This window comes from Suncus etruscus, assembly GCF_024139225.1.
Source record: "Suncus etruscus isolate mSunEtr1 chromosome X unlocalized genomic scaffold, mSunEtr1.pri.cur SUPER_X_unloc_9, whole genome shotgun sequence".
NCBI lineage: Eukaryota > Metazoa > Chordata > Mammalia > Eulipotyphla > Soricidae > Suncus > Suncus etruscus.
The window spans coordinates 76354-98525 of NW_026060329.1; the positions used below are offsets into that span (position 1 = coordinate 76354).

General features: G+C 43.7%; 1 protein-coding gene and 1 non-coding gene across 2 annotated transcripts in view; one reads left to right on the plus strand and one right to left on the minus strand.

Annotated features, from left to right (window-relative positions):
• The window catches only part of LOC126000667 (histone-lysine N-methyltransferase PRDM9-like), a 107103-nt gene that overhangs the window by 17760 nt on the left and 67171 nt on the right, over window positions 1–22172 (plus strand).
• On the minus strand, window positions 18128–18339 carry LOC126000676 (small nucleolar RNA U3). Its single transcript, XR_007492839.1, has one exon. It is a non-coding gene; the product is annotated as a small nucleolar RNA U3 (small nucleolar RNA).

Sequence of the window (22172 nt, forward strand, 5' to 3'; positions counted from 1 at the left end):
CTTTCTCTTTCAGCAGAACCAAAGTCAGAAATCTATCCATGTCCCTTAGGCTCACGGACTTTCTTCGATCAGAACTTCCTTAATCATCACATGAACCCAAGTCATCCCTCTTGGATCTTCCCAGGAACATTGGCCAAAGATCAAGTTCCATCAGAGAAATCCTATCTACATAATCGGAACCAACTGCAAAGAAATTCTAATACTTATAATGACAAAACAAGAAATGATATACTTGAAAGTCAAAAACACAAAGAAATCTCCATACATTTAGATAAAAAAAATTCAGCAGCCTTATCTAGATTATCTTATTGTCAAATAGGGAGCTTTAATAAAAATGAGATTTCAAATGAGGAAAAAAGTAACACATGGCATACATTAAATCTAAAGGGCACAGGTATAATAGGTCAAGGATTAGGAATAAAAATAATTTTAAGAGATAAGAATGTGAGGCCTAGAAAAGGTTTCACTATTGTATCTAAGGTGAAACACCAGAAGACACAAACAGAAAAAAAGCCCCATGTTTGTAAGGAATGTGGGCGAGGCTTCAGTAAGAGGTCACATCTCATCACACACCGAAGGATACACACAGGAGACAAGCCCCATATTTGTGGGGAGTGTGGGCGAGGCTTCACAGATAAGTCAAGTCTTATCAGACACCATAGGACACATACAGGGGAGAAGTCCCACATTTGTAAGGAATGTGGGCGAGGCTTCAGTCATAGGTCAAATCTCATCACACACCAAAGAATACACACAGGAGACAAGCCCCATGTTTGTGGGGAGTGTGGGCAAGGCTTCACTCAGAGGTCAAGTCTCATCACACACCAAAGGATACACACAGGAGAGAAGCCCCATGTTTGTGGGGAGTGTGGGCGAGGCTTCAGTCATAGGTCAAGTCTCATCACACACCAAAGGATACACACAGGAGACAAGCCCTATGTTTGTATGGAATGTGGGCAAGGTTTTAGACAGAGGTCACATCTCATCAAACACCAGATGACACACACAGGGGAGAAGCCCCATGTTTGCAGGGAATGTGGGCGAGCCTTCAGTCAGAGGTCAATTCTCATCACACATCAAAGGATACACACATGAGAGAAGCCCCATGTTTGTAGGGAATGTGGGCGAAGCTTCAGTCAGAGGTCAAATCTCATCACACACCAAAGGATACACACAGGAGACAAGCCCTATGTTTGTAGGGAATGTGGGCAATTTTTCAGTCAGAGGTCACATCTCATCAAACACCAGAGGACACACAGGGGAGAAGCCCCATGTTTGTAGGGAATGTGGGCGAGACTTCAGTCAGAGGTCAATTCTCATCACACACCAAAGGATACACACAAGATTTTTTTTTTTTTTTTTTTTTTTTTTTTTTTTTTATTTTTTTTATTTTGAATATGAGAACAAAAGATGCAGACAAAGAGGACAAGGTAAAGTTACAGTGGAATGACAATCACCCATAACATAATTCTCAGAAGAAGTCCCCATGCTGATATCTTAATTTTGAACTTTCAGCCAAAGAACGTTAAGATAAAATAAAACAGAATCCATGTGCGATTATTTTGTCCCTCGAGTCCCCAGATTGTAGCACATTATAATATTTCTTAACAGCACACAAGGCGATCTAAAGCCATCAAACTTACGTAACTCCTTTAACATTAGAGGCATAGTATTTTTTACATTTCCATGTACATGAAAATTAGCTTAAGTTAACCTCAAATTTTAAGTGGGTGTGTTTTAAGGATTAGCGTCAAAGGAGCACAGTAAAAACATTGTTAGTGGCAATTGTTGTTTGCATAGACCCACCAAAATATGAGAGGCATGGAAAGTAATAACCTTGGCCTAAATACAAAGAGATCCTACCCCTGAAGTTTCCTGGCATAAGACCAGCTCTAGGCCTCAGGCAAGTTATCGTCCGATCATAGTGCCAACACACTTTTCACAGTCTCTGTTGTTGGTATCATGTTTCTGTATTGAAGATTCTGGAATCTGCATGTCTTACATTGAAGTCATGATGTGGAGTGCCTTCTCGTTTCACCTCACCATGAAAGGGCAATGCAGGAGGGCCTTTCCTGTAAGCAGATTGTTAAGTCTTCTAAGTGTAAAGGGAAGTCTTTTTTGAGCAGGACGATGTCTGAGCAGTGGTAGGGTCTACCGTGGTAGAGGATTACTTCCAGGTATGTTATAGACAAAACTCACAATTAAGGGGCAATACAGCAAGCCCTGTCCAGTAAGCAGGTCATTGTTCTTGTTGTCTTCTCAGTGTTAAGGTGTGTTTCTTTTGAGTAGATAGATGTCAGAGCAGCTGTAGGGTCTTCCCTGGTACAGGAATGCCACCAGGTAATGTTATATACAACCTTGTATGTTTTGTAAATATCTTCTGTAGATCAAGGGGTGAATGGAGAATGCCCATTCTTCTGAGGCCTGTGCCTGGTCTTTATGTCAATGTTCAGGGTGTAAGGTCTCATTGCACTACAAGATTTGTCTGTTGCCATCTCTATTAGATAAGAACCTATTGGTATGTATAGTATTTTCCCATTTTAGTGTGCCTAAGCAAACAAGAAATAAAGCCACGTGGTGCTATAAGATATATGGGGGCATAAGAATATTTACAACAAGACCCATAGACCTGGTTCAAACATAAGTACTAAACTGAGGGATTTTTCACAACAAATTCCATATTGAGCAGTTCATAAAGAGAAGATAAAAAACATGGGGGGGATCGTCACTGTATAAGAAAATATTCAGCAAAAGTTTATAGACATCAAAGAAAACACCCATACAATGTTGAAAACATATGTGTCTCTTTTATGCCTTTTAAAATAGTTGGGTGGGTGTTAACTACAGGACACCACTTTGGTCTGTGTCTTAGGACTCTACAGTACTTAAGTTAGAAAGGGTAAATGGGGAGTAATGATGATAAAAGATGATTAAAGAAGTTAAAGAGAAATATGAACTTATGAAGGGGCATGCAATAGGGCAGAGGACAAAATAGACATTCTGCATACGTAAAAATATAATTCAATGATAGTAAGTACTATTAATGTTTCTTGTATGAGTACTATTAATGTTTCAAGTGCGCGCGGGGGCGATAGCCCCCGCGCGATTCTGTAAATATAGACTGCAGAGAGATTACCAATGACTTCAAGAATATGGTAATGGGGGAAGGCCTAGGGAAGCTTCAAGCTCCACCAAGGGACCCAACTCACCGGCTTCCCCAGGCATGTGGCCCGGGAAAGCCCTGGAGATCTGGAGCAAGGCGCTAGAGTGGTGCTGGGGTTACCCAAGTCCCGCACCCCCACTAGGCCTGGTCAAGCAGGTCTCCGGCATGGCAGGGGCCTGCCAACCTCCTCCTGCTAGACTCCCGGCTCCAAGAAGGAGAGATCCTTCAAGAAGCTGGGAGACCAGGAGTTCAGAGCCCCACCCAGACCCTCCCTAAGGAGCTGAATGGATAGTGGGGGAAGGCCTAGGGTAGCTTCAAGCTCCACCAAGGGACCCAACTCACCGGCTTGCCCAGGCATGTGGCCCGGGAAAGCCCTGGAGATCTGGAGCAAGGCGCTAGAGTGGTGCTGGGGTTACCCAAGTCCCGCACCCCCACTAGGCCTGGTCAAGCAGGCCTCCGGCATGGCAGGGGCCTGCCAACCTCCTCCTGCTAGACTCCCGGCTCCAAGAAGGAGAGATCCTTCAAGAAGCTGGGAGACCAGGAGTTCAGAGCCCCACCCAGACCCTCCCTAAGGAGCTGAATGGATAGTGGGGGAAGGCCTAGGGTAGCTTCAAGCTCCACCAAGGGACCCAACTCACCGGCTTCCCCAGGCATGTGGCCCGGGAAAGCCCTGGAGATCTGGAGCAAGGCGCTAGAGTGGTGCTGGGGTTACCCAAGTCCCGCACCCCCACTAGGCCTGGTCAAGCAGGCCTCCGGCATGGCAGGGGCCTGCCAACCTCCTCCTGCTAGACTCCCGGCTCCAAGAAGGAGAGATCCTTCAAGAAGCTGGGAGACCAGGAGTTCAGAGCCCCACCCAGACCCTCCCTAAGGAGCTGAATGGATAGTGGGGGAAGGCCTAGGGTAGCTTCAAGCTCCACCAAGGGACCCAACTCACCGGCTTGCCCAGGCATGTGGCCCGGGAAAGCCCTGGAGATCTGGAGCAAGGCGCTAGAGTGGTGCTGGGGTTACCCAAGTCCCGCACCCCCACTAGGCCTGGTCAAGCAGGCCTCCGGCATGGCAGGGGCCTGCCAACCTCCTCCTGCTAGACTCCCGGCTCCAAGAAGCACACACAAGATTTTTAAGATGAATTATTTAAAGGAAATATATCTCCTGGAAAATAAGACGTTTTCTTTTGTATATTTGTGTTTTTCTTTGCAATAACTCAGTCATTCTCACGACTTAGCTTCCTTCAACTTAGATACAGAATTCTTATATGTGGGAGTTCCTCATCCTATATTATATCCTTACCAGGTGTGCATTATTCTCTGCATCAATCTTTGATTCAGGACCTGTGGTCCAATGCCCTACATTTATTTGGGCATGAAGCTGCCACTTGAGTTGATACCATATTTCATATAGTTAATCACTCACAATATACATCCTTTGTGCAGCACAAAATCTGAAACTTGAGTTGTATATAGGAGTCTTGAAATTCACCATTTAAACTAACAGGTGAGCAGGGCTGTTAACGGAGTGTGGTGAGTGGCAGGGAAGAGAGATTTAAAAAGCATGCATATTAAAACCAAGCCATAGTGCAGTGATAGGACATTTTCCTTTCACATCGCTGACTAGGATGGACCTTGGTTGGATCCCTAGCATTCCATATAGAACTCGAGGCAGGGAATATTTTTGAGTGCATAGCCAGAAGTAACCTTTGAGTGTCACCAAGTGAGGCCCAAAAACCTAGATAAATAAAGAGCACACATTAATCCCTGTTCAGACTTCCTGAAGAGTATACAGGGCTAGTAAAGAAAATGCTTTAATTGTCTGAAAGCCAATTGTTTCTAGTTTCAAAAAGGGAGAAGCAAATGTAGATATCTTGATACATAGCCCTCCCTCGTTCTAACAGTAATGCTGCCTATTTCAGAACCAATTAAAACAATCTGGACATTTCTCAAGAGTATAGCATTCAGTTCTTGGACACCGCCTAAGTAATTAATTGAACAATATTCAGACATCACAGAACTCAGCATACCAGGAATAGAAGGAGAGTTGATCGATTTGCTCCAATAGAATTGAGTAACCAGACATTTGGGGAGTGGATTTTGAGGTCCTATTAGGAGTTTGACTAGATGTTGCTTCGAAAAACTTAGAATATCAACATTATGTTGTTGATGCTATTGTACCAATGTGATATGAATTGAAATAAACTTGAGTAGGGGCTGGAGAGGTAGCATGGAGATGAGCAGCTTGCCTTGCATGCAGAAGGACAGTGTTTTGAATTTGAGTATCCTATATTATCCCCCAATCCTGCCAGGATCGATTTCTGAGCGTAAAGCCAGCAGTATCCCCTGAAGGCTGCTGGGTGTGACCCCAGAACTGAGACTAGAGTATTCTGAAGTCATGCCCCAATGATCACAGCTCCTCAGACTGGAATATGAGGATGATATTGCTAGAGAACCCAGGCACGATTATGCCTGCAGGACAGGACTGGGTAGCAGTGGGCACTGAGGACCCAAAATTCCAGGATATCACCATGACCATGTTTAAGACCTCAGAGATTTTTTTTTGGTTTTTGGGCCACACCCGTTTGACGCTCAGGGGTTACTCCTGGCTATGCACTCAGAAATCGCTCCTAGCTTGGGAGGACCATATTTGATGCCAGGGGATCGAACCGCAGTCTGTTCTACACTACTGCTTGCAAAGCAGACACCTTACCTCTAATGCCACCTCTCTGGCCCAAAAATGTTCTTCATTCGTGCAATTTTTATTTATTTATTTAGTTAGTTAGTTTTTGGATCACACCCGGCAGTGCTCAGGGGATATTCCTGGCTCTATATTCAGAAAATGCTCCTGGCAGGCACAGGGAAATATGGGATGCAGGGATTGGAACCAACGTCCTGCATGAAAGGCAAATTCCTTACCTCCATGCTATGTATCTAGCCCCTGGCCTCAGAAAATTTTAAGTTTTGGGATGTCCAGTTACCAGACCAAAAAATAATTGGAAATAGCATCCAGGGATGAACATTGCTCATAATCTCCTGAGCTGTTACAGATATGGGCATTTTCTTTCAGTTCTGTGCGGGTATTACCCTGGTTTTACACAGATATTCATTGGCTGCACTCTGTGCTCTAAATAAGACCCAAAGATGGGTCTGTTTTATATTTCTTTGAAATTGATCCTTCCATTTCTGAATAGGAATAGATTTACAGTTCCAGGCCAGGAAATGTCTGTTAAATAACTGGAGCATGGCATTTAAGTTTCCTGCTGGAAGTTGATTGACATAAGAATAATCACTTTTTTGTTTCTCTGTAATCAGACCTTGAGCAAGATTCACCAATCAGCAGTCATTGCTGCTTGGACCAATAAGTTCAGAGGTCTCCGTGTGTGCTGGGGTTTCTGGGGAGAAGATTTTCTTTCCAAAGTCCCTGGTCCTGATTCCCACCTCCTGCTCTTAGCACCCAGAATCTGTAGCTACTACCCCATGTGAACAACAGTGGCATCCAAGAAAACAGTTCCACTCCCATCGGAACCCCTGCCTGCCACTGGGGCGGATATATTTATCTCTTTCTTTCATTCATTTAAAATATTGGTTTGCAATATTGTTGTTGCTGAATGTATATCATGCTGATCACTTTATTTCCTTTCAGGAAAGTTATTGTCTAGAGGGATTATTTCCAACTATCATTGTCATTGTGATCCCTTAAGTCTTAATAGCAATTCCCCACTGATTGTGCAAAGCTGCCTACTATTGACTAATCTTTCTGGCAGCCTTCTTGAAAACCACAGTAGCTACAGCCTGAAAAGGGCAGTTATTCTACAAAGTTCTACGTGCTGACAAGCATTTAAATCTCCCATCCAACAAACTTTAGTCCATGGATCTTGGACAACATCCGTAAACTGATTTATAAACAGATGCCTTGCAAATCTTTACTAATAACCAAGGTGTCACATCTCATCGCCAGAATGCACTAGCTGTCTTGGTATTAGCTGCACCTGTGTGTACACACCTGTGGACAGACACACGACTAAAGGACTCCTCCGAGTGGACCTAGTTCCCTTCTCAGTCCAGGGACAGTAACTCTTACCTGTGCCCAGGGAGTGCAGAGAGAATTATCCATGTCCAGTCCATCATGAGGGCTGTGCACTCACAGCGACTATTGGGAGGCATTTGTCAATTTTGTAATTCCTACGGTGGGAAACTATTTAATTAGATTTCAATTATTTTGTATCTTAATAAGTGAAAATCTAATATGCTCAATTCAACAAGAATTGAGTTATCATGCAGATTTTCTCTGAAATGTCTATGGCTGATTGTTTGAAGCATAAGATCTTACTTTATCCTTTGATTTTTTTGTTTCGTTTTTGGGCCACACCCAGCGGTGCTCAGGGGTTACTCCTGGCTGTCTGCTCAGAAATAGCTCCTGACAGGCACGGGGGACCATATGGGACACAGGGATTCGAACCAACCACCTTTGGTCCTGGATCGGCTGCTTGCAAGGCAAACGCCGCTGTGCTATCTCTCCGGTTCTTTGCTGTGTTTTAAGGAAAGATCCCGTCTGAAAAACTAGGATGACAGAATCTGCTTTCACAGAGACCTTTCTGAATGACATAGCCTCTATTGCTCTGTTCATTGATAGGAAACATTTGATTTCAGGTATTTTGCAATCTGTGTGTTTACAATTTGATTTTGTTCTTGTTTTGGGATCACACCTGGTGACGCTTAGGGGTTACTTCTGGAGCTGCAATCAGAAATTGCTCCTGGCTTGGGGGGACTATACGGTTTGCTGGGGTTCAAATCCAGGTCAATCCTCGGTCACCTGCATGAAAAGCAAATGCCCTCATCCTGCCATTTTCCTTTGGCCCCTGTTTTCACCATTTGAATTAATTCTAAGTCAACATATCATTTGCTCCTTACTTTGAATTTTTCCAGAAATACTGGATATATTATAAAGATGACATTTTTATGTACATTTTGTAATAGAACAAAATACTGGAAATCAATTCTGAGTAACATGAGTCCCAAGGCTTCTAGGGCTGCAGGCCGCAGGCTGAGAGGCCAAGCCTGTCCAGGACACTTATTATATAGTTAGCAGGGGTCTTTTTGGCCCAGCTGCCAGGTAGGGAGTTGTGCCCACCCAGGATGCCAGCATATAGCAGCAGCCCACGTGAAACGAGAAGGAGAGAGGAGAAATAAACACCAAGTATACTTTTAATTCCTCCTCGTGTCTGAGGCCTGTCACCAGCACTCGGGCGTTTCAGAGTGTGAGTGGAATTGACCAGCCACAGTTGCCCATAGAGAGAGTTGGTTCAAAGAAGAAGAGAACGGAATAGATACAAAGCAGGCAGCATGTCTCCGATGCTATATCTCTGACCCTGCTTGGTCACTATCCTAAGCCATCTTGCAAAGTTCTGACTCGTTCCATTTATATTCGGCATGACAAGGGGGCATATTCAGGGACATATTCAGGTTCAACTATCATTCAGGGGGATTACCAAGGGATATTTTAAGTCCAACTGCCATACATTGACACCTACATTTTATACTATATTTTATTAATTAAAAACTTCTTAAAAATACCGTATAACATTCATAGATTGTTCTTCAGTAATACAATGGACATATTCCTTAATATTGTCAGTTTTTATTATTGGTATGCAGTTTTACTTTTGACTTCTCATCTGTCTGTTCTGGACAGATAATTTACTTCTTTGTATGATACATTTTTCCATTTTAGACACTGAGTTATACTCCTCTTAATGAGGGGGACTATTCATATAACTTTATTTTATTTTAGCAGACACTTCTTGTCCAGATTGACAGATTCAATTCTCATTTGTCACTGCCCCAAAATAAAAGAAAACACAAAACTAAAACTTATACAGACATAAATGTCAAAAAGCATCGATTCACATGGGCTCCACATGTTATTAACTGAATGCTACTTAACCTCCCCTATCTATCTTTTGGGGTGTTCTTTGTTTTTGGGCCCTATCTGCTGGCACTTAGGAGTTACTACTGGGGGCCGGAGAGATAGCATGAAGGTAGTGTGTTTGCCTTGCATGCAGATGAATGGTGGTTCAAATCCCGGTCCCATCCAGACACTACTTACCAAGTGTGACTAGTGAGCAAAAAGGAAGTGTGAATATGAGCATGGCCTAGTGGGGACACCGAGAATATATAAAATATTTAAAAGAGGGGGCTTGAGCAATGGCACAGGTGGTAGAGCGTTTGCCTTGCAAGTACTAATGTAGGATAGACCATGGTTTGGTTGCCTGGTCCCTCAAGCCAGGAGTTATTTCTGAGTGCTTTGCCAGAAATAAGCTCCGAGAGTGACCAGGTGTGCCCCCCAAATCACAACATTTAAAAAAGAAAAAATATACTCATTATTGTTTTAGAGGAATCTGCTAAAATAATATTATTAAAATCATTATACTTCTAGAAACACACCTTGCAATATTCAGGGGTTCGTCCTGCTCTGCAAATAGGAATTACTCCTGCTGCCTCAGGGACCCTATGGGATGCCTGGGATTGAACCCTGACATGGCACCAGCAATGCATTAGCCCTTCCCTATGTCCCATAGCTCCAGCCCTAGTTGGGCAATTAAATGGCAAATATGGGCATCGTTTTTCAGTCCTGTGGGTGTATCCCTTGGCCTTCACACATGTGTTCATTGGCTCCACACTGAGTCAGTTTCTTCATAGGAATAGAGCTTCATTGCCTGATTCAAGACCAGAAGGAAAAATACAACTTCTAATCCCAAGTGACTGGTGACTAGCTGGAGCGCGGCCCTTTAAGAATCCAGCAGAAGGAGTTCTACATCATGCAATCCGACATCTTCGTTTCTCTGTTGCCAGACCTCGAGGGTGAAGGACCATTCCGACAGTTTTGGGCTCCCTGTGGCCTGCGCAGAAGATGTCCTGGTCCTTCAGAGGGAGGACAATCTCTCCACTGCACATCAGGGGGCTCTCTGACTTCAGGGGCTCTGGACGGACGACTTTCTCTCTGCTGTCTAAGGAAAGGTCACTCTGAGCACCAGCAGCTGTGGGTCTCAGCCAGGTTAGCCTTTTGTTTTGGGGGGAGGGCACCCCAGGATGCTGCAGGACTGAGCCTCTCCCCCGGGTGCTTGCGCTCAGCCCCGGAATTTGGGGGTTCTTCTGCAGTTAAGGTCCAGGGGCCACCTCATTGGGGCTCGGGGCCATTGCTTGGCTCTGTGCTCAGTGCTCACACCTGGCAGGCCCAGAAGCTCATGGAAGGCAAGTGCCCCACATTCCACTATTATTACTCTTAATGCTGTCCAGACCCTGTGATTGTTTCCCCAGAAAATGTATCTTTCTTATATAAGTTGCAGGGCACATTCTGCTCTCCATCTCTCTGTGGCCTGGTGACCCCAGGCTTTTGGTGGGAGTACTTTGGGAAACTGTATTTTTTTGAGGAGGGGAAATTTTATGCAAAAGAGTTATTTTTGCAAGGGAGTGTTGGGCCACTGTCACCTAGATCAGGGTCACATAGGTCCATCCCCAAGTGTCCAACTAGGCTCAGCTGCCACAAAGAAAACACCCTCCCCTCAGTACTACTGTCCCCTCCACCAAAGCCCTATTGATTGTAAAAGTAGATTTTAGACTAGAAACTTGAAGTGCAGACATGGGCCACATCCTGGTCCTTTATAAACTATGTAGACATTAGGATAATTTGGTGAACAACACACTGTTTGGGCGCTTTCCACATGGTCTCTCACTAGGAGTGGAGCTGGATGCCAGGTTCAGATGTGCCAGGATCAAGCAAGACCCAGAGGAAGTAGCTGGGCAGGGCTTGTGCTCATCCTTCTTACTCAGGCTGTGACATTTCCTGGAAATACTGCAAGGGGCCTTACTGCTGGTCTTCGGAAATAATCCAGGCCAGAGGCGATGGAGCCTCAAAGTGTGACGTCCTGTCCTCAGTAAGGATGTTGTAGGGGCTCTAAGAAGGACAGGGGAGAGGTAAAGGGGTATAATCCCTTCTGGACCTTTGGGGCCCAGAGACATTTTAGGAAGCAATCTGGGGATTGGATGTGGCTGCTGACGCTCCTCACAGGGGCGCTGTTCTCTGCAGATTGAGGCTACCATTGTTCTGGTTTGTTGTCTTGTGTTTGGTTTGGGGGCTTGCCATTCTGTGCTCTGGCATTCCTTTGCGTTCATTATTCTGAGTCACCAATGATGAGTCTAAGAGCCTATTAGACTCCAGATTCCAGGCTTTCACTCCTGGAATAGGGACCAGAATGTTGGTGAAGAAGGAGACCTTAAGCCCAGAATTTCTGCCAACAATAACATTTCTAACTATCTTTGGGAAAGGCACTTTGATTTATCTCTAGTTTATTTCACAATAGCCAAAGGTAGTTCATATGGATATACCATCTAGAATCATACCTTCTGTATGGGGAGACTGTAGGTGTGTGGAGTTTTCAGCTTGGGGAAGCCCCCTTCCTGGGCAAGCATGCAGTAAATCGTCTCTGGTTCTATCACAGTGATCTTTTGTAATGTGCGGCTGCTTTCTCTGCCAGGACTACAACTGTTCCAAAGTTTTCTTGTATTCCCTCAAGACCCTCCCTTTCATGTCTTGTAAACTCTCCTTGGGGTCCCTAACTCTGGAATCCTGATGAATACTATTTAGCCCTATCTTAAAAAAGGGGGGGTCCTTTTCTACACATGCATTTCCCTGTGGGGTTTAATTTTAGTTTCAGTTTCTTTCTGTTTTCCTTTCTCTACTTCTTTTGTTTTGTGTTGAAAATTGGCTATGCCCAGGGATGTTACTTGAGTCATGTCCCTGGAATTGACAAGGGTTGTTCCTCTCTGCATCTTTCCTGGCTCTGTTGCTTAGGTCCAGAACACACAGCTCAACTATTTTGTTCTTTACTTTGCAGAGTCAGCTTCCCCCCTGCAGCCACATTTCTCCTCAGTAAACCAGTTGCATTTCCAAAGCCACCTATGACTCTACACATAGGATTCAACCCTGACAACATCAATGGACACTAGCCTATGCCTGGGATTGACTCTGAGTTGTCCCTTTCAGCACCCTTCCTGCTCAGATCCAGGACACACAGCTCGACCATTTTGTCCATTACTTTGCAGAGTCAAGTTCATCCCTGGAGCCAATTTTCACTTCAGTTCATCAGTTGCTATTCCAAAGCTGCCTTGTCTAAAGTCCTGTAGCTTGGGCTTCTACTATACAGGCATTCCAAGGGATTATGTATACATCTACACCAGGAATGACTTAACATAGGCTGCATGGATGTTGTATGGTTCTGGTTATCAAATCATTTTTTACCATGAACTTGCCGTGTGCCATTACTACCAAAATATCACTCCAACCTTTTTTATATTTCTGAGTTAAACCTGGTGGATCTCAGGGCTTATTAATCAGTGTGTGCTCAGACGTTGCTCCTGGTAGACTCGGGGGCCATGTGGAATGCTAGGAATAAACCTGGTCTGTCCTAGATACACTGTGTGCAAGGCAAATGCCCTACAACTTTGCTCTCTCTGGCCCCTCTAGACTCTTTTTTATAAGACACCTTTAAGGCTTGGTGCATGTGCTTGGCTCTTCACTCAGTGGTTTGTCCCTAAGGGACTCAGGGAGCTCAATCACTCCAAGGGTGACTGAAGGGAACTCAACCTGAGGGTCCTTAGACCAAATACAGTTCAACTATGTGCAAGGCCAGCACTGACCTATTGCTCCCCCATCCCTCATTGTGTGTCCAGCCCCTTTAATATGATTCTCATTCACCCTGGTCTCATCTGTACAATAACCAACATGTGTTTAGAGAGCCAAGAATCTGTTCTTCATCTTCTTTTATTTGTTCAATTTCATTTTGTACCCAGACTCATGCACTGGCTTCTGCTTCCTTGTGTCTAACCCCGAAGTCTTCCTTCTGGCAGGTCATTGCCGGTTGAAGCCTGAACTGATCTCCTGGTTGGAAGGTGGAACATTGGGGAGGCTACCAAGAGGTATGTATGCAGGTGAGTTTGGAAAGAGCCATTGGCTCACGCCCTGGGTTGGATGTGGAGCAATGAGGCTCGGGGTACCATATGGGATGCTGGGCTTTGAACCACCGTCATTCTGAATGCAAGGCAAATGCCCTATTTCCATGCTATCTCTTCGTCCTCATGATTGTATTAATTTCTGAGAAATTATAAAATTTTATGTTTGAAGTAGAATTGTGAAGTCAGGTTGAAAAGCTCAAAGCTCCCAAATGGGGCTGGAGCAGGGTGCAAATGGTAGGGTGTCTGTTTTGCACACGACTGACTTAGGACAGACCACAGTTCGCTCCCTCAGCATCACCTATGATACTTCAAGCAGGATTGTGAAGATGATAGTGCTTGGGAACCCAGACAGGATTCTTTCTGCAGGGCAGTTCTGGGCAGCAGGAGACCACTCGCAACCCACCATTTCCTGCTACCACCCAAGAGGAAGCTCAGAGGCCTGGAGGCTTTCCTTCAAATATGGAATACCCAATTTTCAGATAAAATCTTCAGAAGTAGCATTCAGGGAAGGAAATTGTTCATGTTTTCTGAGCTGTTACGAATATTTTATTCTATTTGGAAATTGATACAAGAAATAACTTCATGATAATCATTATAGCACAATTTTTGTAAATTTCAAAAGATGGATTGACAGGACACATTTGATTTCTTTAACATAATGAATCAACTTTTTTTGGTTTTTGGGCCACACCCGTTTGACGCTCAGGGATTACTCTTGGCTATGTGCTCAGAAATCGCCCCTGGCTTGGGTGGACCATATGGGATGCCAGGGGATTGAACCACAGCCCGTCCTATGCTAGCGCTTGCATGGCAGACACCTTACTTCTAGCGGCACCTTTCCAGACCCATGAATCAACATTTTATGTTGAAAACTCAACTAGAAATGACTTTGTAAATCGCAATGGTGACCTCAGTCACCTGACTGAGAAGCTGGATAGGTGCATCTTCTAGATCTTTGTGTCAATCTCTTGAACTGACCATTTCCACCATCTAGCCTGCAGATCTGCTTTGTCCACAGCAGTCACACTGCCTGGAGGTTTCCTGAGAGACAGAGGTATACAAGGGTGCACTGCTCTACCACTGTTGGGATAACCGGGTTTCCATTCTGTTTTTCTGCTGGTGCTTGTCACTCATTGGAAGGGAGCAACTTCGTGTTGAAGCATCTTTTGGATTGTTCCCTTACCCTTTTCTCCACCCTAGAGGGTTGTCTTTCTCTTTCCAATAAAGACTCCATAGCTGGGTGAAATGGGTTGCAATATTTTTTACAAATGGGCTGACTGACTTAAATCTCTTGCTAGCAGTCGAAGAGTGGTAGTGGAACTTTCCTCAGTCTGCTTTATTCCCTTCTATCTTTGTGGATTATATCCATAGTCAATGCTTGCTTCAAGACCCGATTCTCCTCAATCCCTTGGGGTTAAGTTATGAGACCCCAAAGCTCCTGGAGACGTTGCATTTTCCCAATGGAGGCTGAGGTGCTGAACATAGTGGAAAGTGCCTTCCTGTATGACCAGAGGAGAGCCTGCATCTCTGGTGTCAGGACCCACACAGAGCATTGTGCTCAGACATGCAGTGTGTGTTTGGCTTTGGCTTCTTCCATTCCACCCAATCTTCGAGCTCTGAATTCAGGTCAACTACCTGAACCACAGCTGGGAGAGCAGAAGCAGCAGAATTGTGGGAAAAGTTTGAGTAGATGGAATTTATAAACCCACGTAATGGTGTTTGTAGAATTTTGTAGAATAATCACTGTGTTTCAGCCTGCAGATACTCTGGTTATCTACAACTGTCCAGGCTTCTACAGGAGACTGCAATGAGCTGTATGTCAGCCTGCTATACAGGTGCAGCAACGCTGCAGAGCCCCAAAGCTGCCAGAACTGCATGGTGCAGAATTACCAGACTTTCAGGATCTGGTGCTACAAGGCTCAAAGTGTCCATGTGAATAAACTGCCAGGAGCATCATGCCAATCCAGAGATTCTTGCTTGTAATGATTGTCTGCCTGAAACTGAGAGAAAAAGGGAGTATCTTTATTCTCAATTAAGTGAGAGAGAGAGTCACTAGCTAGAAGTGGCTTGGGAAAGGTCCAGGTTCAATAAAATTAGAGGGAGAGATACAAATAGAGGGATAGATGCTTTATCGAGACTTCAATGGATAGGACAGTGATTTTCTGCTCACTATCTGGCTCTCTCAGTGGCTAATGTTGTTCTTTTTATACCTGACATCACAGGGACCATATCCAAGTGATGTTTCCTGAGTGTGGGTCCAGGGTTCTCCAAGGGGCATACTCCACTGTCATTACATCAGCAGAAATGGTCATTTTGTTTATACACAGAAATTCCAAGGTAGAGTCACCTTCACTGCTGTCTGGTCCACCATCACAGGACATATGGGATGAACAGTCTGAGACCTGAAGACATAGCGCTTTTTAACTGTGTGAAACAGTGTGACATCGCACACCTGAGTGTTTAATAAACGTGAGGGAGAGGCAACTGTGCTTGGTGAGAAGATGGCAGGACTGCTGATGCCTCCTGACTTCCACATAAATTTTCTGGATGTGAGTATAGGGCTTATATATGTCGTATTAATTCTTCAAAGTTGTGGGTCCATTGGTCTTTGCTCAACTGATCTCTGCACCAAAGAATCACTACTGTCTATTGGCACCATATAGTATGGTAGCAGATCACTACTGGGTTATCTCTATGCAGCCAAGTGCCTTGCCTATATGGTAACTTATAACTCATGAATTATTGAAGCATATAATAAAGTACCTCTCAATTATTCAGCACCAGCCTAAAAGGATTTTCCCTGGAATGTATCTTTTCATCCACTATTTCCATGTTGTAAAGTCCACTGGAACTTCCCAGAGTCTAGCAGGAAAACCACTCTGAAGTATGTGCTGGTGCATTCCGGGTTGTTACCCTGTAGATTTTTCCCTGAAAACCTCAACATTTCCACAGGTTTTTTTTTTAACAAAATGTCCTTGTTTTGCATGTAAGTGAATAAAGGAGGTTTAATATTGTATTTATACTTAAGGCAAGAAAACAACACAAACATATTTCAAATCGTCAAACAAGAACTTTGGGTCAGCTATATTATTGGCACCATATAGTATGGTAGCAGATCACTACTGGGTTATCTATATGCAGCCAAGTGCCTTGCCTATATGGTAACTTATAACTCATCATTTATTGAAGCATATAATAAAGTACCTCTCAATTATTCGGCACCAGCCTATAGAAGGATAGATTTTCCCTAAAGTGTGTCTTTTTATCCACTATTTCCATGTTGTAAAATCCACTGGAACTTCCCAGAGTCTAGCAGGAAAACCACTCTGAAGTATGTGCTGGTGCATTCTGGGTTGTTACCCTGTAGATTTTTCCCTGAAAACCTCAACATTTCCACAGTTTTTTTTTTTACCAAACTGTCCTTTTTTGAATGTAAGTGAATAAAGGAGGTTTAATATTGTATTTATACTTAAGGCAAGAAAATAGAACACATGGGGCCGGAGAGATAGCATGGAGGTAAGGCGTTTGCCATTCATGCAGGAGGTCATCGGTTCAAATCCCGGTGCCCCATATGGTCCCCCATCCTGCCAGGAGCAATTTCTGAGCCTGGAGCCAGGAATAACCTCTGAGCACTGCCGGGTGTGACCCAAAAACCACAAAAAAATTAAAATAACACAAACATGTTTGAAATCGTCAAACAAGTATTTCGGGCCAGCTCTTTAGGGGCATTTCCTAGGCTGCTTTGCAATGTGAGATTAATTTTAACATCCTGGGGATCATATGGTATGCTGAGCATTGTACCAGCATTGGCTGTCTGCAAGAGAAAGGTCCTATCATCTGGGATAACTCTCTGAATCATCTCTGCAGTTGTTCCTGGGTACTTTAATTTATTTTGAGGGAAACAAAGTGTATTTTCATGCCTTTACTTCCAGATTTTAAAGTACCCCATAACTTAGGGACATATCATTCGAATTTTTTTAGTAAAGTTTGAAAGGAGATATAAGACCCCAAGTAGCCTCAACCTGCAGTGATAGATCCTGGGTTTATTGAGGGAAGGAAACCCTGAGATTTTCAACGGCCTGTTTCTGGATGTTACTAGCCCTTCTGGGCACCTCGAATATTGTGTTTGTGATGGGCCATGGTCGTCTCCTTGCAAAGGGATAGATACACCTAAGATCAGGATTTCACAGATCTCTGACATGCACCGATTTTTAACACAAGGGGCACTGTAAATGTGACCATGACGATTTTGAAGAGTGTCCTATCTACTTTTTTCTCTCTATACCCCCTTTAACAGTGTCCAAATATCATGATCAATTATCCCAGTTTACCTACCTGCTTCTGTGCAGAAAATTTATTTCTCTCTTTCTGTCTCTGACCTTGGGTTTTTATTTTAGACACAGGTTTGAACTACTTGGACTTTTCAGGACATTTTTAAGCTGTTTTGAGAGTGTAAAATAACTAGCACGTCTAAAAAATCATAGCAAAATGAGAGACACAAACACTTGCAATTATGGTTTTTATATTTCAATGATTTTTTTTTTGGTTTTTGGGCCACACCCTGTGACGCTCAGGGGTTACTCCTGGCTATGCGCTCAGAAGTTGCTCCTGGCTTCTTGGGGGACCATATGGGACGCCGGGGGATCGAACCGCGGTCCGTCCTAGGCTAGCGCAGGCAAGGCAGGCACCTTACCTCCAGCGCCACCGCCCGGCCCCATATTTCAAAGAATTTTTTAAATGCCACTCAGACTGCATCCTCTCCCACTACCCCATGGATCTCAAACTCAATTTACCTGGGGGCCGCAGGAGGCAAAGTTGGGGTGATCTTTGAGTGCAAAGTCAGTAGTAAGCCTTGAACATTGGGGTGTGTGTGACCCAAACAACTAAAACAAAACAAAACAAAACAAAAGATTCCTTTAGGGCAGGGCCATAAAATGTTGTACGGAGTGCAGCAAATGTCCCGAGGGCCACTAGTTTGAGACCCCTGCTCTACCCCTTCCAGAAGAAAGGAAGAACGATCATTGATGGCCAAAGTCAGCCACAGAAGCGACACCTCGACCCGGCTTCACGCTCAGAAGAGGATGCTCTGCCTCCTCCTCATGGTTTCAGGTGCTCTACATGATCAGCGAGACTTCTCTATTTACACACTGTAGAAATGTTCCCTGAAAGTATAGTCTTTGCGATTATGTTTTACTTTGCTGTTTGAAGCATACAACCTCGCTCTGCACTCAGTAATTACTCATGTCATTGTTCAGGGAACTATATGGGCTGCCAGGGATTGAACCTGTGTTGACTGCATGTCAGGCAAATGCCCTATCTGTTGTATTCTCTTGGCTCTAACATATATTTGTTGTTTGGGGACTTTATGACATCATTTATCAGAATTTTCTTTTTACTATTTTTGTTTTGGTTTTGGTTTTTGGTTTTGATTTAGACCCGGCAGAGCTCAGGGGTTATTTGTGGCTCGATTCTCAATAATTGCTCCTGGCAGGCTCAGAGGAATCATATGGGATGTCGGCATTTGAACTACCATCCTTTTGCATGCAAGGCAAATGACCTACCTCCATGCTATCTCTCCAGCTCCCTTACCAGAATTTTCTGCAAGCAATTTCCCTCATATAGATCCACTGACCAGACCATCCACCACTCCTGTCATTAGTGTGAAGGAAGTCATGTAATTTCTAATTATAATTCAAACAACATATGGGCGTGGAGTGATTCCATAGCAAGTAGGAGGTTTGCCTTGATGTGGCCACGCTGAGTTTGACTCCAGGCATTCTTTATGGACTCTTGAGCCCAAAGAATTGAGAGCAGAGCCAGGATTAATCCCTGAGCACTGCTGGATATAGCCCCCAAAACAAAGCAAAACAGAATAATTCACCATGTATCTTTTTATGAACACATTGAGCATACTGTACCAAATGACTGCAGCTGTATCTTGTTTGGAAACTTACCTGGGACAGAATAAGAGTAAAATGTGTAAGTAGCACACAGTCATTTATAAGGATGTTCCCCGTTAAGACACAGTGGCTTTTGCCATAGGATTAGTCACAATCTGGATTCTGCATTTCTATCCCAAAATTGCCTTAGGTTTTCATCTCTCCTGGTAGTGCTGCTCTCTACCGACCAGAGGACGAACTGAAGCTTCCCCTCCAACCAGGAGGTCAGAGCTGCAGCTCTCCACCCACCCCATCCCCACTGCTGCACATGTCCAGGCATGACTCTACCCTGCTCCTGCACCTGGCACCAGGCACAAACATGGCCCTGGTGGCCTCCTTGTGGACATTACTATATAAAAATAATAAAGGAAAAGATGTGTTCCAGGGAAAGAAATCTATACTTGTACTGGTGCTAAATAACTGAGACATAAATTTAATATATGCTTCAGTAAATTATGAGTCATGTTTGTAGTTGGTTTCAGTTATATAAATTAAATAAATCATGAGTCATAAGTTAGAATATAGAAAGATGCTTGCCTGCATATAGCCAACCAGGAGTGATCTGCCATGTCACCTTTGGTATTCAACAACAGCCAGGAGTGATTTTTCAGCACATTTCTCAATTGATAACAAAACAATGTGTCCATGAGAATCAAAAATATATACAAGATTATAGTAGAAATATATGAGCCCTAGACTTGCATCCAAAAACTTCACAAGGGATTCATGAGGTATCAGCAGCCCTGCCATCTTCTCATGAAGCATAGGTGCCTCTCTCTAAGGTTTCTTTTACACTCAGATAACACACAGTCTGGATTGTCACACTGTCTCACATAATAATGTTAGGGCAAACTTTATTTGAAGTGTATTCTGGGAAAATTGTATGGACTTCGGTGTCCTCTGGTGGGCCACAGAGACATGTGGATGTTCTTAGTGTCCTATAGAGCAATTTTTTCTCCTTGTCTGAGTTTTCACTTCTTTTTTTTTTTTTTTTTTTTTTGGTTTTTGGGCCGCACCCAGTGACGCTCAGGGGTTACTCCTGGGTATGTGCTCAGAAGTCGCTCCTGGCTTGGGGGACCATATGGGACGCCGGGGGATCGAACCACGGTCCGTCCTAGGCTAGCGCAGGTAAGGCAGGCACCTTACCTTTAGCGCCACCGCCCGGCCCCGAGTTTTCACTTCTTACCTTCAACTGGCCTCACAGAGTTAATAGAAATCTAGCAATGCTGTATCATGACAACAGTTAACAAAAAGTGGGGGTGGTGTGGGGAGAAATAGCCTGGAGGTAAGGCATTTGCCTTACATGCAGAAGCTGTTGCTTCTAATCCTGGCACCCCATATGGTCCCCTCAGCCTTCCAAGAGCGATTTCTGAGGTAGAATCAGGAGTGACTCCAGAGCTCTGCTGGGTATGACCCAAAAACCAAACCAAAGCAAACCAAAAAACAGTGGGAAAATGAAGGATTATAATTCCTAACACAGGTGATAGTAGTTGATGCTGATATTGGGATAGATGAAGTTTTATAGGCACAAAACCCAATGATCTATTACGTTGTAACTCATATTTCTTTAACTAAATAAAAATGTTGAAGTCTAGGCCAGAGAGATTGCACAGCAGTAGGGCATTTGCCTTGTATGCGACCGATGCAGGATAGACTAGAGTTCTATTTCAGGCATCCCATAACATCCCCACACCTGCCAAGAGCAATTTCTCAGTGCAGAGCTAGAAAAACCCCTGAGCACCACTAGGTATGACACTTCCCATAAAATGTAGAAGCCATAATTTGTGCAAATTGAAAATCATAAAACATCAACTGATAAAGAGACTTCTAGAAATCTCTAAAAAAATTCTCCATGATGAAAATGTGTTAAGATAATTCCATAACTTGTCGCTGTCAATTCACAAATTCACTATGGTGTATATACGTGTGTCTTCATTTTGAGTTTGAATGTGCTACACAGAGGCTCTATTAGATGTGACAAATATAATATATTTGATATCATATCATACTTGTGTGAAATATGGTATCAACGTATACTTATCAATGTCCAGGATTAAAAAGACCCAGTTCCCCTATCTCAGAAAATTGGCACCCTGTGCTCTTCTAACTAAGTATGTTCATCGCAAAGATTGATGTCCTAGATTTGAGATAGGTGAAAATTGTTAAGGAAAACTCAGCTTGGATGCTGAAAACTGGGCATGCAGTCAGAGCACGTGGACAATTACAGAGACTGAATATTTCTCACATCCTTGATACTGACAAATTCCTAAATATATGATACTATGAAAGTGGCCATGACCACAGTCATAAAGTTTCTTCTCCACTCTCTGCTGTCTACTGCCAGGTTTCAGCTCAAGAATATGAAGTTACAAGCATGCGCATAGAACAGTGGTCAAATACACTCCAGACATAGTCTTGCTTGCTCTAGATAACCACCTAAAGCACGTGACATAGTTTAACATATAGCTTTCCCTAATTCCCTTAGCCCTTCTTCCTTAAATATAGAAGCATACACCCTGATTTAAGCCCCTCTCCCATACCACTGAATAAGCTGACATAGTCCATAATTACAGTCCCTAATATGATATCCATTTCCCTCCAAAATAAACTAAATGTGCAGTCAAAAATATAATCAGAACTGACTTCTCAAAGTGACTCATGGATGCTTCCTTGTGAGTGCCCTCTTCACCTGAGATCCTTCCTCACCAGTGACTTCTACATCAAACAACTCTGAGATGACCACTGAATCCTAAATCTTGGGATGTGACATTCTGTCTCATTTACAACTAACACATGAATATCAACTCAAAGAAAAAGTTTTCTTGCTAATGCACAAAGGTAGAAATGTGTGTAGATTTAACTCCGATAATATAGACTCAGAAAATGCTGATAATTCCTCTATCTGAGGAGTTGTTTTCCTTGATGCAGAGAATCAGAGGAGACTACTCTGTGGTTGCGTCCCTTCTGGCACTCAACACAGGGGTGAGCACTAATGAAGGAGGTCTTGATATGGAACACAGTATTCAACCTTTCCTTTTTTTTTCTTTATTTTTTGGGGGGGGGCACATCCAG